The sequence below is a fragment of the Talpa occidentalis genome, unplaced genomic scaffold, assembly GCF_014898055.3.
Source record: "Talpa occidentalis isolate TD23 unplaced genomic scaffold, MPIMG_talOcc4v2.1 talOcc4.4, whole genome shotgun sequence".
Classification (NCBI taxonomy): Eukaryota; Metazoa; Chordata; class Mammalia; order Eulipotyphla; family Talpidae; genus Talpa; species Talpa occidentalis.
The window spans coordinates 87,244,384-87,252,717 of record NW_023604295.1 but is presented as its reverse complement, the minus strand read 5'-3'; positions in this window follow the sequence as shown (position 1 = coordinate 87,252,717).

Here is an 8,334-nt window from a genome sequence, read left to right as displayed (position 1 = left end):
AAGGAAATGAAAATTGTAAATGCCATCAGAACCTCATTAATTGTCTTTCATGTTTGCCTTTTAATCATTTTGTCATATTAGCCTCATTAATTCATCATCTTTGCTTCCCCCTCCCCATTTTTCTGTTCTCTTATCATTGGTGACCCCAATAGCAAAAGTACCTTTGTTCTATTGTTGTTTACTAGCTCTCCTGTCTGATATATTTGGGGAAAGGAAACAGACTGTGACAAATATTGACTGCCTGACTTCATGCAGGTGTGTGGAAGATGGTGTGATTAATGAGAGTTGATTAATGAGAGTCTCATTTTAAAGGGACTTTCTCAGCTGGTGTTTTACAGCTTGACTCTCTGCCCAATGAGATAATGGCAAAAAAGTTAAAGTTGCTTAAAAAAAGAATTCCTTGTATGTCAGAAAGGAACTGAGTGTTACGACTTAACTTGTAAGATATGTGAAATATTAAAATGGAGAAGTGCAGTCAGAAGATAAATTGAAGTGGCAAGGGGTATTAAGTAGAGTTGAGGAAAAAGTCTCCCTTGTTCACACGGTGCAGTGGTCCTTGGTCTTAACTGCACATTAAAATTACTGGGGGAGCTTTAAATAAAATACCCTTGGGTGGACTTCACTCCAGACCAATTGAAACAGACTCTCTGGAAGTAGGACCCCAGGTGATTCTGATGCATTGTGAGGGTTGAGGACCACTTATCAAATAGGGCATGATGCATTACTCAGTGATTTGGAATAATTAAGCCTCCTAAGTCTTCCCAAGACTGGGTCCCCTATGAGAGAAAGTTCAAAGACATAGAAGGCAGGTGTTGTACAAGCAGGTGCAGGGTGGCAGTTTCATGGTTGATTTGGGCAAATGAATAAGGAATCTTGGAGCCTTGGTAGATCTGACAGGACTTTAATGCTGAAACAGGGGACCAGGTACAGGCAGACCGGCAGGCAGGCAGGGGTCTGGGAGGCTTTGGCAACTGAGGCTGCCAACCCCTGTGACCTCTGCGCTCACTCTCTGTCTCTGTCTCTGTCTCTCTCTCTCCCTCCCTCTCTCCCTCTCTCTCTCTTGCTTTCTCTCTCTCTCTCTCAGCTGGGCATCCACTGCCCAGTGATCTCTGGCTTTGTGGCCTGGGTGTCCATAATCATAGGCGTGTGTGCCCTTTGTTCACTCACACCTTTCAGCCCTGAGTGTCTGTGTATGTCTGGTGCCTGCATCCCCAAACACTTTTTGCACTAACATGCTATTACGTGTGGGTAATGAAACCTGGAAGGAAAGCAAGGCTGTAGGTGGCATCACTGGGGCTGGCAGCAGGAGGTAAAAAAGCCTGAGCCACTCCTTTTCCCCTACAGCAGTGTTCTCAGGAGACTTTCTAATCTATTTAAGCGATGAGCACAAGAAAACTGGAAACAACACAAAGTGCAATCAAGTGGATGCTGTACATACTCGGATTCTAGGAGCAAAGATCTTCATGGATGGAAATAACAGAGACTTCACAGGGAGCCCTTAGGTTAGGATTTTGTGGAGAGTTGGAAAGCGTGATCTGCAGGTGAGACAGGGCAGGTGCACTGGGAGCTGTCATTGAGGGTTGACCTACCCTTCCCCCTCACAGCTTCTGTAGAGAACTTTACATCCTTCTCCACTGAAACTCCTCACTAAAGTGCCATTACAGATGGAGAGACTGGGCTAAGCGATGGAAGAACGCGGTCAGTGCTGAGTCCCCTATTCTGTGGGACAATTCAGACTAGGCATCCAGGTGGCTTGGTCCCGGGGGCTCAGGAGAGAGGTGGGAACACCTGTTGTCTGCAGCTGTGACATCAGGTGGTGAGAGTCTTGAGTTTAGAGAGTCAAGATGGTGAAGTGGGAGAAAACTGGTCTTTAATGAAAGAGAACCTGAGAAGCCTTCGTGAGGGTGAAGAGGTTCAGAAGCTGGGCTACTAAAGCCAGAGCAGAAAGTTTAGTTGACCCAACCAGCCCTGGAGACAGAGATGTTGCCTCAACATTTGTTCGCCTAGAGGCAGGAAGTACTTGAAGCAGGAACTTCTGACATGGCCCTCTGGATACCAGAAATACCTTGTAAACTTAAAAAAAAAAATTATGTGGCTTTATTTTTAAACAACATACAACCTTAGCTTGTTTCACCCCACACCTGATCCTCAGTGCTATAAAGGACATTTTGGCACCTGGGGCAAACAGCAGGAGATGTTCTCCTCTAAATCAATTTTATAATTCATGATATGGCTCACAGATGGGCATTATTAACAGTGCACACCATCTGGCAGCCTCCTACTTTAAACCATTATTCTAAATGTTAAGCTTTCAAAAATCATTATTTATAATTTTGTGTCCTTTAAATCTTAGTGCCTTTGGTGTAAGCCCTTTCCTGTGCTTAACCCCTGAGCCACCCTGACTCCATTCAGGAAAGGGGTGGGGCTCAGGCATGGCTTAAAGGAATGTTGTATGTATATTGGAATGAAAACAGCTAAGAATATAATGGTTTGTTTCTTAGGTTCTTGTAAAAATGTGAAAGCATTAATGTTATGGCATTGAGGGGGCCACATCCAAACAGTATATACCTGTAAGGGCAGGACTTGGACACTGTGCAGGTTTTCTGATCCCATGCAGACCGGGTAAAGGAGGAGTCAGAGTCCTCAGTAGTTTTGCAGGTTTTTTATTTGGGGTTCACCAGGCATATGGCAGGCAGGGGTGCTGGCTGGGGGACTGGGAGGCTGGCAGGCCTCCCAGCCCCCAGCAAGTCTTCACTCTATCTGGGCTCTCTGGCGTTCTCTGCTTCTGCTTCGGCTTCTCCTTCAGGTTCTGCTGCTGCTGGCTGGGGCTGCTGGCGTCCCCCCGTGACGCCGCCCTTAAAAGCACAGTCTTAGCTCAGCTGAATCCCATCTACCTATGCCCACACCCTATTCCAGGTGCCCGCCATCAGGCATGCATTCAGGACAAGGATCCATCATCTATCCTGATGGCGGAAGGGCAGAAAAGCCTGACATTTTCTTTACCCTACAGTCCACCCCCTCAGGGTTTTCTGCCATACAGTCTATACATATATATACAATTTTCTAAGCAAACAAACAATGCAGCCATGGCCCACAAAAGCAAATACATCAAATATAACAAAATACAATATAACAAAATACAACAGAACACAAATAAGTCCAGGCAGGGCACCAACCAAGTGCAAAAGACAATTATTGGTACCAGCAGATGAGCCACCAAATCTGCTGCCGAAGGCACTGCTCATACGAGGGAGGGGAATCACTCACAGCATCTACTATAACATACCAGGAGCCGTCAGGCTTCCTGGCCTTCTCTGGCTGTAGTCTAGGCTACAAGGCACACACAGCATCCACCCCCAGGATGCACTAGCTCTGGGATTGGCAATTTTATTCTGTTGGGGGTAATCACCAACCCTCAGGGTTTCTGTCTGCAGTCGCTCCAACACTCGGCCTTCATGGCCACCCATGCGACTCACAGACCCCTGCTCTCAAGCCAACCCACTGCACAAGCACATGGGTTGGGGATCCAAACTTTGCATTTGGCTTGGGCTCCACCCCAAGCCACATTCCCCACCCGTCCCCCAAGGACGGGCTCCTCAGCTCCTCACCCTCACTCAAGAATGAGCAGGGCATCACCCATAGGTGATTTTACGAGACTCACAGGGCTTCAGCATACCCAGGCTGCTTAACAGCCGCTTTAGGGCTTCTCAACTTAGCATCAGTACCAGCTTTTGCCACCTTAGTTGGCTTTTCTCCTCCACCTGGCCACTGGGCATACACAGGCTGCTTTTGGCCATCTAGGCCCACTGGCCACCCCCAGATTCTCAAAAAATAAACATAACCTGCTAAGGTCCTCCGCCTTCTGGCGGGATTGTCAGTCCAAAATCATCAGTTCATCAGTCTATCAGTCCATTGGCCTCTCCCTGCTTCAGCAATGGCCTGCTGCCTCAGGGGTCATTGGCTGGTCCTTTCCGGTGTCGTCGGCTGGTCCTATCCGGTGTCGTTGGCTGGTCCTTTCCGGTGTCGTTGGCTGGTCCTTTCGGGTGTCTCATACAGTAGCCAGGTCTATACAGTCTATACATATATATATCACGCCAGGTCTCATCCTGTAGCTCGTGGACGTATCCATCTTCTATACCGCCATGGTGCCTCCAGCGTCGTCACAGGCAAAGTCTGTTCTCCTTAGTCCCTCCAGGTCTTCGGAGGGCTCCAATACCCGTCTGCATGGATCTTGCCGACATACGCCAATTGTAAGGGGCAGGACAGGGCACAAGGCAGGTTTTCTGATCCCATGCAGATCGGGTAAAGGAGGAGTCAGAGTCCTCAGTAGTTTTGCAGGTTTTTTATTTGGGGTTCACCAGGCATATGGCAGGCAGGGGTGCTGGCTGGGGGACTGGGAGGCTGGCAGGCCTCCCAGCCCCCAGCAAGTCTTCACTCTATCTGGGCTCTCTGGCGTTCTCTGCTTCTGCTTCGGCTTCTCCTTCAGGTTCTGCTGCTGCTGGCTGGGGCTGCTGGCGTCCCCCCGTGACGCCACCCTTAAAAGCACAGTCTTAGCTCAGCTGAATCCCATCTACCTATGCCCACACCCTATTCCAGGTGCCCGCCATCAGGCATGCATTCAGGACAAGGATCCATCATCTATCCTGATGGCGGAAGGGCAGAAAAGCCTGACATTTTCTTTACCCTACAATACCCTTTGTGTGATGTGATGAATTCCCTTGAAGGGTCAAGAGGGACAGCAGATTGGTGGAAGCAAAGCAAACCAGTGATATGGCTATGATTTGAATTCAGAGTGTGTGACTCCAAGCTTGAAAATTTCTTTCTGCCCAGACACCATAAGCAAGGAGGTATCAGCGATGGTCCTTGTCAACTTATCTGTATGGTCCTTGTCAGCTTATCTGTACTGGGCAGGGCTGGAATAAGAAGATAAATAATAACTTCTTGTTGGCATGAGGTTAAAGCTAAATAATATGAGGGGGCATTAGGTGTTGAAGTAGAGCAATTCTCCAGTGATTCTCTCTGAAACTTACTGTTGTAGATTATTTAAGATTGAATTTTCATTATTTATGACTTACTTTTTGCTATTTGCGTCTTTTGAACAGGTATTACAAGTAGATGGCAATATTCAAATGATATAAAAGCACATACACTCAACAGTGTTTTCTACCTTTCTTAGGCTCCTGGCAGGAAACAAAATTCACCTCCAGAAGTTCAATATCAGAAACTTTAAGGAACAGACCCCTAACAGAGATGTCGGTGGGACTAAGGAGAACAACCTGGGACGTGGTGGTTCCAGAGACTGGAAAAGCCAAAGATGGGCCCAAAGAACTGGGCCCTAGTGGGGCCAGGGAGGTTGCAGCTAGTTGTGGGCAGATGCTTCTGTTCCAGACCCTGCACCAAAGCAAGAGAAAGTAGGGAGGAAATCTATCAGGCTTTATTCTTACCCTCAGGCCTCCTGCTGGTGCCACCCATTGACCTAATCCAAGAGGAAGTCAACCACCAACGGAGATGGGATTACAGAGGGAACAGATTGCAAAAAGGGAAATGATCTGGGGTGGGATTGGGGTGGAGGAGGGATTCAGGGAACAATTGGCATAACAGCCTTGGCCCTCAGTCCCCTATGGCAACAATTATTAGCATTTGCTTTGTAACCATCCAGAAATAGTCTATGCATATACAAGCTGCAAGTGCGTATGTCAACCAAATTTCTGTGCAAATAGCAGTGAACACTTCACCTTTCCTCTTCTGCCTCCTGCCTTTGCTTGTTAGTTACTTAACAGAATATCTAGATTTGGGTCCTTTCTAGCATCCTTGGGGCTACCTTGTTGTTGGAAGCCAGATCTTTTAGAAGTGTGGTCCAAAAGATGTGCATCACCTGGGAACTTGTTAGAAATGCAAATATGTTAAAAATTCTGGGAATGAGATGCTGCAATTTGTTTCTTAGCAAGCTCTCTGGATCATTCCAATGTTCTCAGAAGTTCATGAACCAGAGTTTTAGACTTTCTGAATGAGGATGCAGTCTCACCTGATCCAGGTGGCAGCTTGTTCTCACATCCATGTGTCCAGGAAATTGATGAACAGAAAACCCCATTATGAGAATCTCGTAGCCATATCTTTCCACTGTATCTACTAGTAACTAAAATCAGTAACTTGATTCAGCTCTCTGTGCAAACCAGAGCCCTAAAACAGCATGGAAAGGATAAGCTCACTCTCTCCCTCCTGACTCATCCCCTTTCTTTTTGTATATTTAGTTCTTTGGACGCAGACACTGTATTTTAATATGTTTGGTTCAGTGTGTGACGCAATGCAAACTAAATATAATCAAGAAGACACACAATTGCCACATGCTTAGGGTTGGCATCTACTCAGAACCCACAGTTCTGAGACTTACTACCCACTCTGATCCCATAGGGCCCTGACTTCCTCAGGAAGACCCTGCCAGATACTGCTTAGTCATCATTTAATGGGACTAGAATACCTACAAGGTATAACACAATGACATACACAGAAGATGGACAGCTTGTCCATTGAAAACTTGTAAAACATCCTGATGCTAGGGACACACTCAATGGCTTTGTGATCCTAGTCCCTCTATGTCACTGATTACCCCATCTGTAAAATAGCATTATTATGGCATTAAAGTGGCATTATTGTGGCATTAAAGTATGGGAGTTTTTTCCCCTACCAAAATAAGTTATATTTCTTGGTAAAATAGCCAGGAGAGTCCTAAAAGTAATGGAAATGGAGCTCCTCAGTTTATTTTTATCTAAGAAAGACTGGTGAATTGACAGCTTCCAAAGTAAACCAAATCCAAAATGCCTATAAGATGTCAATTGGTATCCAAAGCAAATTGGTCCTCTTGTACATCTATAATTGTGACATGCCCTTAATTTTCTTTGTGTCTAGAGAAAAGAATTTTCACTCATGAGTACCACTTTACATAACTAACATAAAAATTGAAACCTGGAGACAAATCCAGTATTTTTGGTAGTCTATGAAAGAATAATCTCTTCCCCTTTAAAACAGCTTTCGGAAGCAATTGGGTGGGGGAGAGAGCATCTCCTTAGGTTATAAATTCAGTTGTTGACTCTCTGAGATGCAAACCATGTATTTGAGTTGGTCAGCCAGGGTATATTTCAACAATTGAAATTCTCTGGGAGTAATATTTCTTTACAGTTAACTTAGTAATCATGTGAGCAGTTTGAAGTACTCGTAGTTTTACAAAGCACCATTAAATTTTTGGGAAGTGGTCTAATGTCTCTATGAGTTTCCTCATCTAAAGTGATGGGTAGTGGAGTAGGGAGAATAGATGGTATCCAAAGACTTTCTACAGTACAGAAATTCCAAATTTCTCTGAAACTCTATTTATTGAATTGAGTCTTCAGGTGGCAATAGTTTTTTAAAAAAACATTTCTTAAACCAAGAACTGTACTCCAAAGTAGGGCTTAAAATGTAATATTGCAGGAGCATCCGTGGTGGCGCAAAGGGTTGAACACAGCACTGTGAAGCTATCCACAACTTCTACAGCATGACTTTGATTCCCAGGCTGCCAGGGAGCTACCCACATGGTGCAGACCTCTCCTGACTCACCCCCTGCTCCCCTCAGCAGTGTTTTCAGTCAATCTGCCTGTTCTGTTACTCTCTCTCTCTGGTGAATCCTCTCACTCCCCTGCACCGTTGGCCTGTACCCCAGTTCTTGTGTGCATAAATAAATCTTAAAAAAAATGTAATATTGAAAATTATAAAAAGCAGAGACTTCAGAGCCAGTCAGATATGTGTTTATGTCTGTAAAGGCAGGAATGAACACAGGGCAGGTTTTCTGATCCCATGCAGACCGGGTAAAGGCGGAGTCAGAGTCCTTAGTGGGTTTTTTGCAGGTCTTTTATTGGGGTTCACCAGGCATATGGCAGGCAGGGGTGCTGGGGGGCTGGGAGGCTGGCAGTCCTCCCAGGCCCCAGCAAATCCTCACTCTATCTAGGCTCTCTGGCGTTCTCTGCTGCTTCTCGGCTTCTGCTTCAGCTTCTTTCTCAGCTTCTGCTGGCGTCCTGGTGATGCCGCCCTTAAAAGCACAGTATTAGCCCAGGTGAATCCCATCTACCTATGCCCACACCCTACTCCAGGTGCCCGCCATCAGGCATGCATTCAGGACCGCAAGGATCCATCATCTATCCTGACGACGGGAGGGCAGAAAAGCCTGACATTTTCTTCACCCTACAATGTCCTAGTGAAACAGGGGAAGAGAGGCCTCTTTAGAGGGGCCAGAAGGTCTCTGAGACCAGAGAGCTACCAAAAAAGCCCCAAAAGGCCAAAGACCAAAAGCTAAAGGACAGTGCC